Source organism: Schistocerca nitens, chromosome 2, assembly GCF_023898315.1.
Source record: "Schistocerca nitens isolate TAMUIC-IGC-003100 chromosome 2, iqSchNite1.1, whole genome shotgun sequence".
Classification (NCBI taxonomy): domain Eukaryota; kingdom Metazoa; phylum Arthropoda; class Insecta; order Orthoptera; family Acrididae; genus Schistocerca; species Schistocerca nitens.
The window spans coordinates 1086779630-1086798093 of NC_064615.1; the positions used below are offsets into that span (position 1 = coordinate 1086779630).

Consider the following 18464-nt stretch of genomic DNA (forward strand, 5'->3'; position numbering starts at 1 on the left):
AACTGAGAACACAGCGAGACTGTATTTCTATCAAACTCAGTGATACGTTTGTTAACAAAAAGGCAGAAGCAGAAAATTTTTTTAATAATGACTTTTTAAGTGCTGTAGAGAAAATAGGATTCAGCTATTCATTAGAAAATACAAGGCAATTTATGGAAGAGGCAATATTTATGCAATTTGATAAAATTGAAATTCAGCCCATCTCTCCTGTTCAAATTAGGAAAATACTAAATTCGCTCAAAAGTAAAAGCCCACATAGAATTGATGGAATTTCCATCAGAGTACTAAAAGCTTGTTCACAACAGCTAAGTAGGATTCTCAGCCATATATGTTGCAGCTCACTGGAACTGGGCATATACCCAGATAGACTGAAATACGCTATTGTTAAACAATTGCATAAAAAAGAGGATCGGTCTCATGTTAACAACTACCGCCGAATCTCACTTAAGACAACTTTATCCAAAATTCTTGAAGAAGTAATGTATTCAAGAATAGCATCACGTATTTGTAAAAATGAAGTACTAACAAAATGTCAGTATGGTTTTCAGAAAGGCTTTTCAACAGGCAATGCTATATCTGCTTCCACGGATCAAATATCAAATGCTTTGTATAACTGAACATCTTAGATTTGGATCTTTTATGATCTCTGAAAACCTTTTGACTATGTGACCCATGAAATTCTTCTACATAAGCTTAAGTATTGTGGTATGAGTGGGACAGTGCACAAATTGTTTAATTCAGATTTAACTGGAAGAATGCAGAAGGTTGAAATTAACAGTACAGATAGTCCGAAAAAAATCAGCAGAGTCCTGTATCTAGGGAGGTATCAAGAATGGTGTCCCATAGGGTTCAGTCTTGGATCCCTTATTGTTCTTAATATATATTAATGATTTCCCACTCTATATTCATGAAGGTCAAAGCTAGTTCTTTTTGCTGATGTTGCAAGTATAGTAATCACACCCAACAAACAAGAATCAGCTCAGGAAATTGTAAATGATGTCCTTCAGAAAATTATTAAGTGATTCTCTGTAAATGGACTCTCATTAAATTTTGAAAAACCACAGTATATACAGTTCTGTAAAGTAAAAGGCATAACACCATTTCAAAATATAGACTCTGAACAGAAGTCTGTTGCTAAGGCAAAATATTCCAAATTTCTTGGTGTGTGCACTGATGAGAAATTGAATTGGAAGAAACTCATAGATGATCTGCTGAAATGGTGAGGTTCAGCTTCTTATGCTACGAGGGTTACTGCAAATTTTGGTGATAAACATATCAGTAAATTAGTCTACCACGCCTATTTTCATTCACTGCTTTTATATGGCCTCATATTTTGGGCTAATTCATCATTAAGAGAAAACGTATTCGTTGCATATAAGCGTGTAGTCAGAATAATAGCTGTTGCCCACCCAAGATCACTTTGCAGACATTTATTTAAGGAATTCAGAACATTCACAGTACCTTCGCAATACATATATTCTCTTATGAAATGTGTTATTAATCACCCATCCCAATTAAAAAATAATAGCGAAGTGCATAGCTACGACACCAGAAGAAAGGATGATGATCTGCTCTATCCTGGGTTACATCTGACTTTGGCACAGAAAAGGGTGAAATATGCTGCCACCAAAACAGCATTAAAAGTATGACAGACAGTCAACAAACTTTTAAAAACAAGTTAAACGAATTTCTGAATGACAACCCCTTCCACTCAATAGATGAATTTTCAGATATAAAGTAGTGACTGTAAGAAAATAATTGTATTGAGTAAAGAAAACGTGTGTTAAACTGACACGTTCCAAACCATTACGAAATGTCGTACTCATGATCTACGAAACAAGTATTAATGTAATGTAATGTTCCTGAAGTTAACTTGTCAAGCGACTTGCGCAGATTTTTGTGAACGCCTCAGCCAAGTGCTTGCAGGAGTTACTTGCGGAAGTTTGTTGCTAGCGGAAACACGCCTTAGTTATTCAATGCAAGCGGTACATTGATAAGAATTACAGGGCATTCTCATTGTCGTCATTCTGTTACACAGCTGTTGTCTATATAGGCGACCGTGAATACATTTCATGTATTTCATAACGGATGTAGTCACTACAGTGCCTGGTCCTATTGACATGCATGCAGTCATGCGTGTTATGAAATACATGTAAACTCCATCGTAATTCTGAACAACACAGGCAGTACAATATCGCACTAAGATTTTTGTTGTAGCTTTATTAATTTTCATATTATAGGAAGAGATGAGGGTGGTTTCCATCTGGGCCAGCATCGCTTCCAATTGCTCTGCATCTTCAACTGACTCTGCTATATCATCAGCAAATCTCTGCATATATAATTTTTTAGTATGAGCTTTAATTCGTCCTATAGCTCATAGTTTTACCCTAACTTCATCTATTTCCCTCCGAATGTTTTCGTTGAACAAGACAGGAGAGAGTAAGCAGCCCTGTCGTGCACCCTGCGTGATAAAAGTTTCTTCTTGATGTTCTCCACACCGTACCACATCCAGCTCTTCTCTTTACGATCTCTGCATTTCTCTTCTATCCTTATACTTTTTTGCCAATCTGTTTTAGCATCTTAAAAAACTGTCGCCTGTCGAATGCTTTTTCTAAGTCGATGGAGACAATATATATGTCGTGACCCTTCTGAAGTCTTTTCTCAGGAATTAATCGTAAGCCGAACGTTGCTTCTCGTGTGCCTACACCTCTTCTAAACTATCCCGAATTGTATCCACCTTAGTATCATAGAGGTCAAGATCTTCGAGGCTTTGTTACTAAACTGAGTGTCCTACATTGTTCTTCACATCTGTTTGCAAATTTTTTTGTATTGTCACTGCGGTACATTTTTTAAAGTGTGTATCCGCTATAATCGTTTTGAATTGACCTGTATTATGAGTCAACAGAAGAAATCACGTTCAGCATGGTCCGCGTAAAAAAGCTGAAAGGAGAAGTAGGAGGCGACGTGTTGTTTGTACGAGGGCCGTTGAAGGGGCGGTGAATTAGCTGTTCGTGGTGAGGCGAGGCGTCCGGCTGTGTCCGTGACGCTGGTCACGCGTGCCTCGCCGGAAATAACGCGCGTTCCCTCCCCTCCCGACGCCGGCGTCGCGGCGCTGATCCCCCCCTCTTTCCCCACTCCCCTCCCACTCAGTTTTCTCTTGAGCAGCCCTGTCGTGCACCCTGCGTGATAAAAGTTTCTTCTTGATGTTCTCCACACCGTACCACATCCACCTCTTCTCTTTACGATCTCTGCATTACTCTTCTATCCTTATACTTTTTTGCCAATCTGTTTTAGCATCTTAAAAAACTGTCGCCTCTCGAATGCTTTTTCTAAGTCGATGGAGGCAATATATATGTCGTGACCCTTCTGAAGTCTTTTCTCAGGAATTAATCGTAAGCCGAACATTGCTTCTCGTGTGCCTACACCTCTTCTAAAGCCGACTATCCCGAATTGTATCCACCTTAGTATCATAGAGGTCAAGATCTTCGAGGCTTTGTTACCAAACTGAGAGTGCTACATTGTTCTTCACATCTGTTTGCAAATTTTTTTGTATTGTCACTGCGGTACATTTTTTAAAGTGTGTATCCGCTATAATCGTTTTGAATTGACCTGTATTATGAGTCAACAGAAGAAATCACGTTCAGCATGGTCCGCGTAAAAAAGCTGAAAGGAGAAGTAGGAGGCGACGTGTTGTTTGTACGAGGGCCGTTGAAGGGGCGGTGAATTAGCTGTTCGTGGTGAGGCGAGGCGTCCGGCTGTGTCCGTGACGCTGGTCACGCGTGCCTCGCCGGAAATAACGCGCGTTCCCTCCCCTCCCGACGCCGGCGTCGCGGCGCTGATCCCCCCCTCTTTCCCCACTCCCCTCCCACTCAGTTTTCTCTTGAGCTCCGAATGACACTAGAGATCCGAAACGAGCTCTCTGTATATTCGGTTTAAATTCGCAAGCCGGTGTTGCGACGTCATCTCCGAACTCGCTCGCGTGATCGGAGATACGACTTACCGCAGCCCATTTAACTGAAAACTCATCACTTGAGCCTGTTGTCGGATAGAGGTGAACTATACCAGCGTAGAATGGAGAACGAGCACACGAGCTCGCAAGCATAACCGAGGACTCACGGCACTATCACTATACAGGGTGACGCATTGATCGTGACCGGGCCAAATATCTCACGAAATAAACGTCAAACGAAAAAACTACAAAGAACGAAACTTGTCTAGCTTGAAGAGGGAAACCAGATGGCGCTATGGTTGGCCCGCTAGATGTTGCTGCCATAGGTCAAACGGATATCAACAGCGTTTTTTTAATCAGGAACCCTCATTTTTATTACGTATTCGTGTAGTACGTAAAGAAATCCTCAAATATCATATGAGAAAACGAAATACGTGGAAAGAAACAACCACAACAACCAAGCTATGTACACAAAATACGGAAAGGTTAACATAGTTGAAAAATTCAAATATCTCGGGGAATATATACAAATAGGAGGATCAAACAAAGCACCCAACATAGAAACAACAAAATAACTTCAGAAAGCATACAAACTGACGTGGACGCATTAAAATAATATAAATATTTCAAGTCAGGCCAAACTCATGTACGACAATAAAGATGTACTACCAGACGCATGCCACCCATCAGAAACGACTACAATCGGAGCATCAGCCTTCACAGACAGAAAAAATAGAACGTAAAATCCTCAGAAAAATTTTGGAACAACACACGGATATAGTGTATGAGTGAACAAACCAACCAAAGAATTATGTGAACGCACAGATAGGCTCACGGACATGATCAGAAAACGCCGACTAAGTGTTTGGACACATAACATAGAATGAACAACAACAGACTCGCAAAAAGTATTTTTGATCTAGTCAACATTTTGTGTGTGTGTGTGTATGTGAGAATGTATGTATATATAAGTACACTCCTGGAAATGGAAAAAAGAACACATTGACACCGGTGTGTCAGACCCACCATACTTGCTCCGCACACTGCGCGAGGGCTGTACAAGCAATGATCACACGCACGGCACAGCGGACACACCAGGAACCGCGGTGTTGGCCGTCGAATGGCGCTAGCTGCGCAGCATTTGTGCACCGCCGCCGTCAGTGTCAGCCAGTTTGCCGTGGCATACGGAGCTCCATCGCAGTCTTTAACACTGGTAGCATGCCGCGACAGCGTGGACGTGAACTGTATGTGCAGTTGACGGACTTTGAGCGAGGGCGTATAGTGGGCATGCGGGAGGCCGGGTGGACGTACCGCCGAATTGCTCAACACGTGGGGCGTGAGGTCTCCACAGTACATCGATGTTGTCGCCAGTGGTCGGCGGAAGGTGCACGTGCCCGTCGACCTGGGACCGGACCGCAGCGACGCACGGATGCACGCCAAGACCGTAGGATCCTACGCAGTGCCGTAGGGGACCGCACCGCCACTTCCCAGCAAATTAGGGACACTGTTGCTCCTGGGGTATCGGCGAGGACCATTCGCAACCGTCTCCATGAAGCTGGGCTACGGTCCCGCACACCGTTAGGCCGTCTTCCGCTCACGCCCCAACATCGTGCAGCCCGCCTCCAGTGGTGTCGCGACAGGCGTGAATGGAGGGACGAATGGAGACGTGTCGTCTTCAGCGATGAGAGTCGCTTCTGCCTTGGTGCCAATGATGGTCGTATGCGTGTTTGGCGCCGTGCAGGTGAGCGCCACAATCAGGACTGCATACGACCGAGGCACACAGGGCCAACACCCGGCATCATGGTGTGGGGAGCGATCTCCTACACTGGCCGTACACCACTGGTGATCGTCGAGGGGACACTGAATAGTGCACGGTACATCCAAACCGTCATCGAACCCATCGTTCTACCATTCCTAGACCGGCAAGGGAACTTGCTGTTCCAACAGGACAATGCACGTCCGCATGTATCCCGTGCCACCCAACGTGCTCTAGAAGGTGTAAGTCAACTACCCTGGCCAGCAAGATCTCCGGATCTGTCCCCCATTGAGCATGTTTGGGACTGGATGAAGCGTCGTCTCACGCGGTCTGCACGTCCAGCACGAACGCTGGTCCAACTGAGGCGCCAGGTGGAAATGGTATGGCAAGCCGTTCCACAGGACTACATCCAGCATCTCTACGATCGTCTCCATGGGAGAATAGCAGCCTGCATTGCTGCGAAAGGTGGATATACACTGTACTAGTGCCGACATTGTGCATGCTCTGTTGCCTGTGTCTATGTGCCTGTGGTTCTGTCAGTGTGATCATGTGATGTATCTGACCCCAGGAATGTGTCAATAAAGTTTCCCCTTCCTGGGACAATGAATTCACGGTGTTCTTATTTCAATTTCCAGGAGTGTATATATACTACAGGGTGGTCACAAACAGTGTTAAAATATTGTGGGGGTGCTGCAGGGTAGGTTGAGCTGAGAAATAATTATTCAGAAAAAAAATTTGGTATGTTGCGCCGTTTCCGAGTTAATTAGCATTGAAGTTAGCCAATCTGGGCGTTGGCAGTCAAATTCAAACGGCCTGCCAGATACTACTATTGGTGTCAGTTGTTTTCATTGCGTAGATGATAGCACACGAGAATTCTCAGCCTTTTGCTCGGGTGCTACCCTGAGTACAGTTCTATGTTCAATTTTTGTAACGTTCTCTCGTTCGGTTTTAGGAAACCAAACGAAACACACGTTTGGCGACGCCGTTTCTGGCGGGCCGCTTGAATGTGTACGCGCAACATCCTGATTGGCTAACTTCAATGCTAATTAACTCGGAAGCGGCGCAAAGTATCGAAACTTTTTCATTACAGCTATTTCTCAACACAACATACCCTGCAACACCCTTACAAACTTTTCATACTTTTTCTGATCGTATATATAGTGTAACGGGTGTAAGTGCAGAACGGGTATAAGTGCAGACATTTCTATTGGTGACTGAGGCCAGTGTAGTGAACCTTAGTGTTTACGTACTTTGCAGGGTAATAATTGTAGGATTTACAAGTAGTATTTTTTGAGTTGGTTAGTGCCTCCAAGTACACATGGCACAAAAAAGACATTAAAGTTTATTTTACAGCTATTACAAGTCATATGTTTTTATGTTGGTTAGTACCTCCAAGTACGTGTGGTATAAGCAAGCCAATAAAGGTTATTTTTCCCAGGGAGCAGGTCACCTATTGAAGTGTGGGTGCATGGAGACAAAAGGATAGTCTATAGTGTCATGCGTCATTCACTTCGCAGCCCAAGACGGCCATGCAGAAAACATCAGGTCGTAAAATTTGTGAGGTGTATTTCGGAAGACTGTGTGACACAAAGAAAAACAGATCAACATACTCATGTGATATATAAAAATACGTGCACTTATCCCGCTTTCACCGCGCAAATATACCTTCTTTTGTCGACCCTTTGTTCATGTGACTATTTCTTTTTCGGTACTGTGATGAGAAACTGTTGTCTGCAGGAGTCTTCGAAAAAATAAAGCTAATAAATGATAAGCTACGTAACTTACTACTAGGCCTTAAACCCAAGTTGTCATGGCCAAAAGTAGACACAAAGGAGCGATTTTGGTCCCACGGATATAACAGTGGCGTTAACTCTGTGCCCTGTTTTCGTTTTACGGAGCACATATGTTTTTCCATGATGAATGTGGAATAAACAACAATAAAACCATTTTGTTTACGTTGGATTAATACTTTTTATCTGAAACGTGGACTAAAGCATCGAAGTTCTTTCCAGATTACAGTCTTCCTTTTATGGAACGCATTTGCAACTGGAAAAACTGCAGCACTTAATTTTTCGTATACACCCCCACAGTCTCACAAAACACAGCTTCGTTGGAGTTCATCTGATCCCGACAGTCGGTCATTTGCGCCCTGCGATGCTACTCTACAGCAGCGAGATGGTGCACTGAGCTTCTGCAATAAATCATGGCTGTTCTCCTCCGCGTTTCAATAAGAGAGAACGAATCGTTGAATATGTAGCGACCACTGTGTTACCTTTCTCAGACTCGTCACAATCGCGGGACTACAGCGGGAAGGAAGGAAGCCAGTACACGGGGCCAATGAGATATTCGGGCGCCGCAACTACCTAGTGACATCACACTAGTAGGCTTGACCGCCACATTTCGGTAACGCTCAGCTCCGTGCAATGTCCACGTGAAATCAATATTTGATGAAAGATACACTCTTAAGGTCTTAATTTTGTTGCATGCTATTCCAAACTTGCGTGCATTTAAATGAGCAGTCAATAAGAATTATTAAACTCGTCTGAAATAGTTAATCGCTCCCCGCCGGAGTCGGCTGCTGGTACTCGTTAGACGTGCCATGTCACTTGCTGGGAGGTACGTGCCACAGCCTGTCTTCATCTTGGGCCTCGGCCGGTGTAGTAACGGCGTTGCTGTGATTTCTAATGTACGCAACCCTCAACATCGGTCTTGTACTTGTTCCTTTTCTAGTCTCTAAATAACGCCTGCAATAACTGACAATAAACTGTTGCTCTCAGACGAGTTTCGGATAGTGTTGCTAAACGTTTGGAAGTATTCTTTGGCTGATGATACGGAGGTTGGTCTAAAATCTAAGAATCAACGTCTGTGCCCTGCAAATCACTTTGAAGTGCGTGACAGAGATAGAGATGGCACCAAAAAACTCATGGAACAAGTGTAGGATTGCATTCTCGTCGTGAATATTAGCCGATTCCATGCCATTTTTCAAAGCGGCGGCGCTGACACGTTTGACTGTCGTCAACCAACCTACACACTTCGAGCTAGAGAGCATGCTACCAGAGTTTTGACATACTATATGTGCAAGCCAAGTTCTTCATAATCAGGCACGTGTGATCATATGAATTGCTATTAAATTTTTGTCGGAAGAGGCAAATGAGGAAGCAAAAATTTCATTAAAACTGTGTTGGAGAAGGTTGCTAACTGTTTAAATTATTCAGCAAAGAGGGTGAAGAAGGAGGTGGAAAAACACAGCTGCAAGTACTTTGTAAGGCTTCGTTACTACGGATAGGCGTGGGAGAAGCAAGAGAAAATATTATTTTCAGGTAGTTGAACAGATCATTTGCGGAACTGACACGTAATTTCATTGTGACACGTAATCAGTATCGTAGTAAGTAACCTGCCCAGATAGCCACACACGTTAGCAAGCTGCTCCCGGGAGGTGCGGTGGGGAATCTACCTGACGGATTAATGACAAGAGTCACTGTGCCAGCGAGCTCAGATGTGGTTTTTAGGCGGTTCCCCACATCTGACTAGGTGGACTGGTACTGACGTCCTGCCTCTGTTACATGATTCGCAGACTTTTCGAAAACTTTCTCAACTTTCGCATCAGATAACACTAGACAGAGACAGATGCGGTTCAGTAATTCCATCCCAGGGAGGAAGGGGGGGAGGGGGCAGGAAAGGCGTCCTGCCACCCGCACCACTAACACTGCCAAATCCACCAAATCCATGCCGACCCTGTAACGATATAGGACGAGACAAAAAAAAGAGAATTGTAATTAACGGCATTGTCCGCTACGCTACATTTTACCAATTTTTTTGTTTTATGAGGCTTCCTTTTGCCAGAACGTGCTCGATCTCGTTTTCTTTTCATTGATCGCTTCTCGGCCTTTTGGCTAAGATAAAAGTGTAGTATCTGTTCTTATCAGCTTAATGCTGGCAAGGTCGGATACATAACACACTGATATGCGATGTATTTTCTTTAGTCATTGGTCTCCCAATGCCCGATTATGACGAAGCTGCAGCGGCGGCTCCGGAACGTGGCCGGCCTTGCTGTGAGGGCAGCAACTGCTGGTGTTACTGCCGGACTCGCCCTGCATTGAATACTTCTCCCTCTTTTCCTCCCGATTTTGACTGAGGGTTGCGAGATGCTCAGGCCCCATCTGCCCCCTGCTCGATCGAGCGGTGGCGATCTGGAGCGCGGCAGATGCAGACCGGTCTCGTGTGTGTCCAGCCTCCGCTGTTGACACCGGCGGCACAGTGGTAGCGCCATATGATCTGGGGCATATGAGCCTTCACTCTGTTCGCTTTCCTTTTTTTCCCCCGGCCAGCTACGTCTGGGCTTCCACCGGGGTTGAACACAAGCTTATGACACTCTCCATCTTGGCCAGAACAATTCTCTGGGTCACACCAAGATCTGATATTCCTGAGATAATTCTTAGTTACGTCCGCCCGAAGTGTGACGCTCAGATGGATGGCAGGCGCCCGGTGAATGGCAGGCGCCTGTTGAGCAACACCTTCGCGGCTGTTTCCAATCCCTACCGAATGTGAACCTTTCCTAAGTTCCTTTCCAAGTATTACCTCAATGACTAAAAAAATCTGTTCTTATCAGCTTAATGCTGGCAAGGTCGGATACAAAACACACTGATATGCGATGTATTTTCTTTAGTCATTGGTCTCCCAGTGCCCGATTATGACGAAGCTGCAGCGGCGGCTCCGGAACGTGGCCGGCCTTGCTGTGAGGGCAGCAACTGCTAATGTTACTGCCGGACTCGCCCTGCATTGAATACTTCTCCCTCTTTTTCTCCCGATTTTGACTGAGGGTTGCGAGATGCTCAGGCCCCATCTGCCCCCTGCTCGATCGAGTGGTGGCGATCTGGAGCGCGGTAGATGCAGACCGGTCTCGTGTGTGTCCAGCCTTCGCTGTTGACACCGGCGGCAGAGTTGAGTGGCATATGCGCCTTCCCATATGAGCCTTCGCTCTGCTCGCTTTCCTTTCTTTTTCCCCCGGCCAGCTACGTCTGGGCTTCCACCGGGGTTGAACACAAGCTTATGACACTCTCCATCTTGGCCAGAACAATTCTCTGGGTCACACCAAGATCATATATTCCTGAGATAATTCTTAGTTACGTCCGCTTGAAGTGTGACGCTCCGGTGTATGGCGGACGCCCGGTGAATGCCGGGCGCCCGTGGAGCAACACCTTCGCGGCTGTTTCCAATTCCTACCGAATGTGAACCTTTCCTAAGTTCCTTTCCAAGTATTACCTCAATGACTAAAAAAATCTGTTCTTATCAGCTTAATGCTGGCAAGGTCGGATACAAAACACACTGATATGCGATGTATTTTCTTTAGTCATTGGTCTCCCAGTGCCCGATTATGACGAAGCTGCAGCGGCGGCTCCGGAACGTGGCCGGCCTTGCTGTGAGGGCAGCAACTGCTAATGTTACTGCCGGACTCGCCCTGCATTGAATACTTCTCCCTCTTTTTCTCCCGATTTTGACTGAGGGTTGCGAGATGCTCAGGCCCCATCTGCCCCCTGCTCGATCGAGTGGTGGCGATCTGGAGCGCGGTAGATGCAGACCGGTCTCGTGTGTGTCCAGCCTTCGCTGTTGACACCGGCGGCAGAGTTGAGTGGCATATGCGCCTTCCCATATGAGCCTTCGCTCTGCTCGCTTTCCTTTCTTTTTCCCCCGGCCAGCTACGTCTGGGCTTCCACCGGGGTTGAACACAAGCTTATGACACTCTCCATCTTGGCCAGAACAATTCTCTGGGTCACACCAAGATCATATATTCCTGAGATAATTCTTAGTTACGTCCGCTTGAAGTGTGACGCTCCGGTGTATGGCGGACGCCCGGTGAATGCCGGGCGCCCGTGGAGCAACACCTTCGCGGCTGTTTCCAATTCCTACCGAATGTGAACCTTTCCTAAGTTCCTTTCCAAGTATTACCTCAATGACTAAAAAAATCTGTTCTTATCAGCTTAATGCTGGCAAGGTCGGATACAAAACACACTGATATGCGATGTATTTTCTTTAGTCATTGGTCTCCCAGTGCCCGATTATGACGAAGCTGCAGCGGCGGCTCCGGAACGTGGCCGGCCTTGCTGTGAGGGCAGCAACTGCTGGTGTTACTGCCGGACTCGCCCTGCATTGAATACTTCTCCCTCTTTTTCTCCCGATTTTGACTGAGGGTTGCGAGATGCTCAGGCCCCATCTGCCCCCATGCTCGATCGAGTACGACGATCTGGAGCGAGGCAGATGCAGACCGGTCTCGTGTGTGTCCAGCCTTCGCTGTTGACACCGGCGGCACAGTGGTAGTGGCATATGAGCCTTCTCACATGAGCCTTCACTCTGCTCCCTTTCCTTTTTTTCCCCCGGCCAGCTACGTCTGGATTTCCACCGGGGTTGAACACAAGCTTATGACACTCTCCATCTTGGCCAGAACAATTCTCTGGGTCACACCAAGATCTTATATTCCTGAGATAATTCTTAGTTACTATTTCTTGTTCGGTACTGTAACCAGAAACTGTTGACTTCGTACATATTTGTCGAATTATTGGTCTTACTAACGTAATCTGTTAAGTGTGGATACAGCTCGGTTTTAAAATTTGTTACTATTTTTAACAGCTTTTCACCACTCTTGCCTGTATTAATTTTAAGCAAGGTTGCTGACGACACTGCCTATTAGTGCCCTAAACCATTGATCAACATCATCGTAACCTGTTAATACGATCGTTTCCGTACTCGCTAGCTGTCGCCTAAAAGTTGTGTGGGATGTAAGTTTGTCCTTGGCTTATGTCGAACTGCAACTCCCCTACTGCGCTGTGGCTGCTAGCAGTGGAGCCCCCACCGCTACTGCTGCCCCCTCCTCTACTATGCCATCTGTACTGCTACGAGCCAAGTTATTTTGTACGCGCTATACCTCCTGCTAAAGCCCTTAATAAGGTTTCTTCAAATCCCATTCACATCTTCCGACCATGTTTTGGTCTTGAATCAGAGCCATCTGTCCAGACATTAGTAAACCAAATGGTGTGCAAGAACACCCTCATTCATACTAATTCTCCAGAAATGTCTCAGTTTAATTGGTGAGCCCGTAGATGGTGGTATAAGGGGCATACAGTATAACTGGACACCCTTTTCCATCTGAATTTTGCGATAATTAAGCCATTCCGTCCTAGAACTGACTTAATGAGCTGTTGCATAGGAATGCTTCCTCCCTGCTATGTGGAGATACTCTCGTAGTTTTTGTCTCCTTGCAGAACTGTAGCAGCGCCGTCAGAATATGGAAGTGCAATACTATTGTCAATGTTTTACGTAATGAAGCGGGAAGAAGCTTTCGTGCAAATAAATTTTTACACGGATGCCATTATAGTGCACTTATTTAACAAACACCGTAAAATGAACTTATTTGCAGTGGTTTTAAGCGAACTATTAACAGTACGAGAGCACAGTTTACCGCATGACTAGATCGAAAGGCATCCTACCAACGACTGCCGAATATGGCGCACAGTCGGTATAGTTCGTATAAGATCGTGCATCTTCGTTTATGTGGAATTTACTCATTTATTTATTAATATCAACGTTTCCTGGAATTATAAAATCACTGAAAGATAGTATTTATGACCCGTAGAGTCCTCCTAACGTTGTTGTTGTTGTGGTCTTCAGTCCTGAGACTGGTTTGATGCAGCTCTCCATGCTACTCTATCCTGTGCAAGCTTCTTCATCTCCCAGTACCTACTGCAACCTACATCCTTCTGTATCTGTTTGGTGTATTCATCTCTTGGTCTCCCTCTACGATTTTTACCCTCCACGATGCCCTCCAATACCAAATTGGTGATCCTTTGATGCCTCAGAACATGTCCTACCAACCGATCCCTTCTTCTAGTCAAGTTGTGCCACAAACTCCTAACGTGTGCGTGGGAAAAGGCAACTTTTGTTAGCAAATATTTATTAATAACAATTACTCGATTCGCACCAGAATAAATGTACTGTCCCTCCGTATCTCTTTGTTGACATGAGCGATTTCTGCATTGGCACCTCAGCCCTCTTAAAGCGCCAGATGGCCAACCGCCTCTGCTAGGCAGCTCGCTTCTTACTCCGTACGTGCTACAGCGCCGAAATATTCACTTCGCGTTTGCGAAATAGCAAAACTAGAAATAAAATGAAATGCGCTCTTATCTGCAAATAAGGTTTACCTTACAAGCATCAGAATGGTAAGGTGACAAGAGAAGACCTAAATACTAAATTACTTGTTGCCGAAATTGTTTCACCGAAGAAGATCGTTCAGAGATTCATCCTTCAAATGGTAGCATAATCTGTCAAAGTAATAGGTGCCAAAATAAGTGACTGTGGGGTAGAAAATCAAGTGAAATCGCTAAACAGAAGAGAGGAGACTTGAACTGATGTAGTTCCAAACCAATACTCCTGAGTGCAACCAGATGTTTAGCTGGTACCTGCCTCCCCACCCCCACCTCTACCCCTCCCCAGTCGTCAACATTAGCGATAATTGTCCTTTTCAAAGAAAAACAGTTTTCTTTGGACATATTCATTTTTAAAATGACGAAAGGTAAATAATATTTTGTTTTGCTAGGCTTTTTTTACATTATGAGTTAATGTATTGACTACACAATTGGTATTGCTTATTTTTAAGAAACTTTTTTTATAGAATTATGAAGCAATTCTCAGTGCATCGTGATGATACCAACAACTGCTTTTCAGAAAAGATAGCTAATACGCACAATGAGAGCAGACTTGGTTACAAAACTTGCTTCCTCTTCACCATTCCTCTCCCTAGCGACGCTTGCTTCACCCACACCCTGCATCCATATTTAAAATCAACCAAGTTGGAATGCGTGCATTATACTTTCTGTTTGTCAGTTACTTGATTGCTGGACTTCCTTCTGAACTGGCAGACATTCAAAGACTTAAGTCTTCCAATTCTTTGTATCTAATCACTAATAATAGTAATAGTAATAATAATAATAATGTGTAGGCCATACAGCAGTTTAGTAGCCATTACATAATTACCATAGAGTTGGACTGTCAATTATTTCATTTATTGTTGTGAAGTCAATAATGAAGCAATTTCTGGTGTATGGCGGGATTTTTCATCAGATATTCAACTATATGCGATACGTATGGCTTAATTTCACAATCATATGGCGAAGGGCGGGAAAACGTAATGCACTCACGTACATTGTCGAACTTGATCGTTTTGATAGTGCAGATGTTATGAGTTGGGGAGGCATTATGTTGGCGGGGCGTACCGACCTCCACATCATTGAACACGGCAGACTCACCGTCAGCGTTACTGTCACACTGTATTCCTCCCCCAAGTGCGTCTTTTCAGTGGTGCATTAGGCCCTTTTTACGGATAGCAATGCGTTACCGCATCAAATTCCGAAGGTGGAGGAGCTACCGAAACGAGCGAATATTCGGTAAATGGACTGGTCTGCTCGTTCCTCCGACTTAAATCCTATTAAGTACTTGGCCGATGCGTTGGGGAGCCATCTTGCGGCACGTCTACATGCATCTATAATTTTAATTAATATTGTGTTTGTACTGGTTGCTGGTGAGGAGGATAGTTAGTTATTAGTATTTTATTAATGATGTCATTCATAAGCAGCCACATCACAGTCATCACAATCGCTCAAGAAAGTTATAATTAAGCTTCACTTGTTTAATCAGAATCGATGACTCTCCTTGTCCGCAGTCTCGATGATTCGAACGATCTGCAACCCTGTGTAAATAAAATGTCTCGGTTTTCTTGCGTTGCGTAATCAGTCGGGAAACCTCAGATCAAGCGGAGCCGGCCGCCGTGGTCTCGCGGTTCTAGGCGCGCAGTCCGGAACCGCGCGACTGTTACGGTCGCAGGTTCGAATCCTGCCTCGGGCATGGATGTGTGTGATGTTCTTAGGTTAGTTAGGTTTAAGTAGTTCTAAGTTCTAGGGGACTGATGACCGCAGCTGTTAAGTCCCAGAGTGCTCAGAGCCATTTGAACAAGATCAAGCGGAAAGTTTGCTTTGATAGTGTTTAATTATCCGATGAAATAATGGAGCTCTTGGATCTAATAATTGCAGGTTCATTTCCAATTCATCGGAAGTTCCCTTCTGATTGCCAACGAAACGACACCTCCGTGCAAATTTCCAATTAGAGGATACATATATTATGAAATTCCTTACACACCTTTTATGTAAATGCTCAGTATATATTTTCTTGAGTAGCATACAATATATTTTCAATCTCTTTCTTCCAGTAATCTAGATAGCAAAATTACAATTATTCGTTGCGGCTATTCGGCACGGAGAAGATCCTAGAAGTCCTCTCAACACACCAGAGAGAATATTACAAAGAGTAATTATGCGCTCATGGAATAGTAATAGTACTGTATTACTTTGCGCATCGATTCTGCGAGTATGTAGATGGTCAGGTAGGAAACGTAATTCACTCATAGAATTGTTGCAGGGATAATTAATAGAATGTAAAGAGATATTACACACCAACGACCACGACAGTTGTCAAACGCTCTACCAAAAATACTCCTTACCTTACCTCACGAGGTGTGGTCCCTCAGACCGCGCGAAAATTTGCCTACTCGTTCTCCAGGGTCAGTTCTGGCGGAATACTACTATACTCCCCCTACCCTACTTATCTTGCCCACTCTAAAATGTTTTGTTGTTGGTTGTATTGTCACCTTCTTTGTTCGTTACTAACACATGTTACTGACATGTGTTGAGGTTTCCTAGAATGGGCTTCGTGAAATATGTACCTGTTTTCTTTAACAGAGTACAAAATGTGTTCACAGGAACATGTCAGTTTTAACGATCCTAAGTTTGATTAAATTGTTAGTCGGTGGATGGAGAAAGATGTCAGTGATATAGTTCAGAAAAATAGATGAAAAAGACGACGATTTTGCAGTAGAGACTCATCACAGTTTTGCTGATGGAGGATCATTCAGAGGAAGAACTTCAGGACAACTATGACGTGGGCCTTTCTGTTTCTCCAATAAAATACTTAAAGCGTTAGTTAAAATCAAATGTGATCTGAATGGTGACAAAGAAAAATATACATCTCAGAATTGAATGTCAATTTTGCAGACTGTCTTTTTTAACCTATCGGGAGCAATTTTTATGTGTAAGTTTAAACCCTGGAATTTAGTTTTATGTAAAAGTTTGCTTGCTACAGAGACATTACAATTTTTCAAAATGTAAAGTTCAGTTCTCTAACAGTTCTTTTATGTGTATTATTTTTAAAAAAAGGCGCAACAGTATGCGATTTGTGTGATATAAAGTAAATTACTGCACGATTTATTTAGTGCAATAAAACCAACAAGGAGTATTTAAACAACATTTAAGTAATTGTAAAAATTAATGTTATAGAACTTAAATTAAAATTTTCAAATGATTTGCGTCAATCTCGGTTTAAATACAGGGATCTCAGAGACCCCACCTCGTAGTAAACGTTACAGAAAACTCACCTTGTGAGTTAAGGGTTAAGAACGATATTCCGCATTTTGTAATGTCCAGGGCACCATCATAATTATTGTCTGCGAGTAAAAGTTATATTTCTGTTCGTCTCGTAGCATATTTCTTTTAGTGACCTTCTGTACCATATACTAGCAGTTCTTTCTATGTATGGTCTGATTTTCATTTAGCTATGTTACTTGGAGGTGATAACATCAAGGGAGAGTTTCTTTCGTCTGTAAGTTTTGCAGACCAGTATACTTCCTGAGGCTTGAGTGCTCCGAGAAGATGTGGTAACAGTACAAGAACATTTCATTTTTAGGCCATATTGCCGAACAGGTTGTTAGCTGACCAATACATCACCTCCACGTGACACACGTTCTTTATGTGAAATTTTTATCCTCTTTTGTTTCATAGAATTTCCTTTTGGCAACGCATGGTCGGACTTGTTTTGCGTTGGTTGAACCTTTCTTTATCCGAAACCTTGTTTTTCAGTACTCTTGTGAGAAGCTATTGACTCTCACCGTCTATCCATCTTGAAAGAATTCCCTTTTATTGGAGGTCATGAATTGCTTTTTCAATTTCTTCATCAAATGTGTTCTGAATCTGCCCATCTGACGAGTTAATGCTAGGAATTGCCGCGCTTAATTGCTATTATCCTGTATCCAAGTGGTTTCCTGTTAATTTTAAAAGGCAGTCGAAATCTCTGCTAGACAGAAGCAGCCTGATACCACCACTGCCCACAAAGCATAAGACTGTAAGGTGAGGCCCTTTTAATCTGATGATAGGGAAAACGGTAACAGGTAGAATACACTGTTTTCACTACCCTTAAGAAGCCAAAGATCTACAATATCGCTGATTCTCCCTGTCTTTCTCCTGTTCCACTTGCAAATGATGTTAGTTCAAATGTCTCAGATTTTACCTTCATAGACATTTTCCCGAGACTACGTACGAGGAAGCAATGTATTTGTTGATTCTTCAAGGAACATATCCTGAGAGCGTACGTTCCTAGAAGTATCAACAAATACACTGCTTCCTTCTACGCAGTATCGGGGAAAAGTCCATGAAGGCAAAATTTGAGATATTCGAGCTAACACCATTTGCGAGTGGAACAGGAGAAAGACCGGGGGAATCAGCGATATTGTAGATCTTTGGCGTCTTAAGAATAGTGAAAGCAGTGTGTTCTGTCTGCTGCCGTTTTCCCTGCTATCAGACTGAAATGGCTTCACCTTACAGTCTTATGCTTTGTGGGCAGTGGTGGTATCAGGCTGCTTCTGTCTAGCAGAGATTTCGACTGCCT

General features: G+C 43.9%; 1 protein-coding gene and 1 pseudogene across 1 annotated transcript in view; both read left to right on the forward strand.

Moving 5' to 3' along the window:
- Positions 1–18464, forward strand: part of LOC126237483 (uncharacterized) — a 461878-nt gene that overhangs the window by 142815 nt on the left and 300599 nt on the right. The gene's annotated exons all lie outside the window — the stretch shown is intronic.
- LOC126237696 (U2 spliceosomal RNA) lies at positions 9579–9704 on the forward strand (annotated as a pseudogene).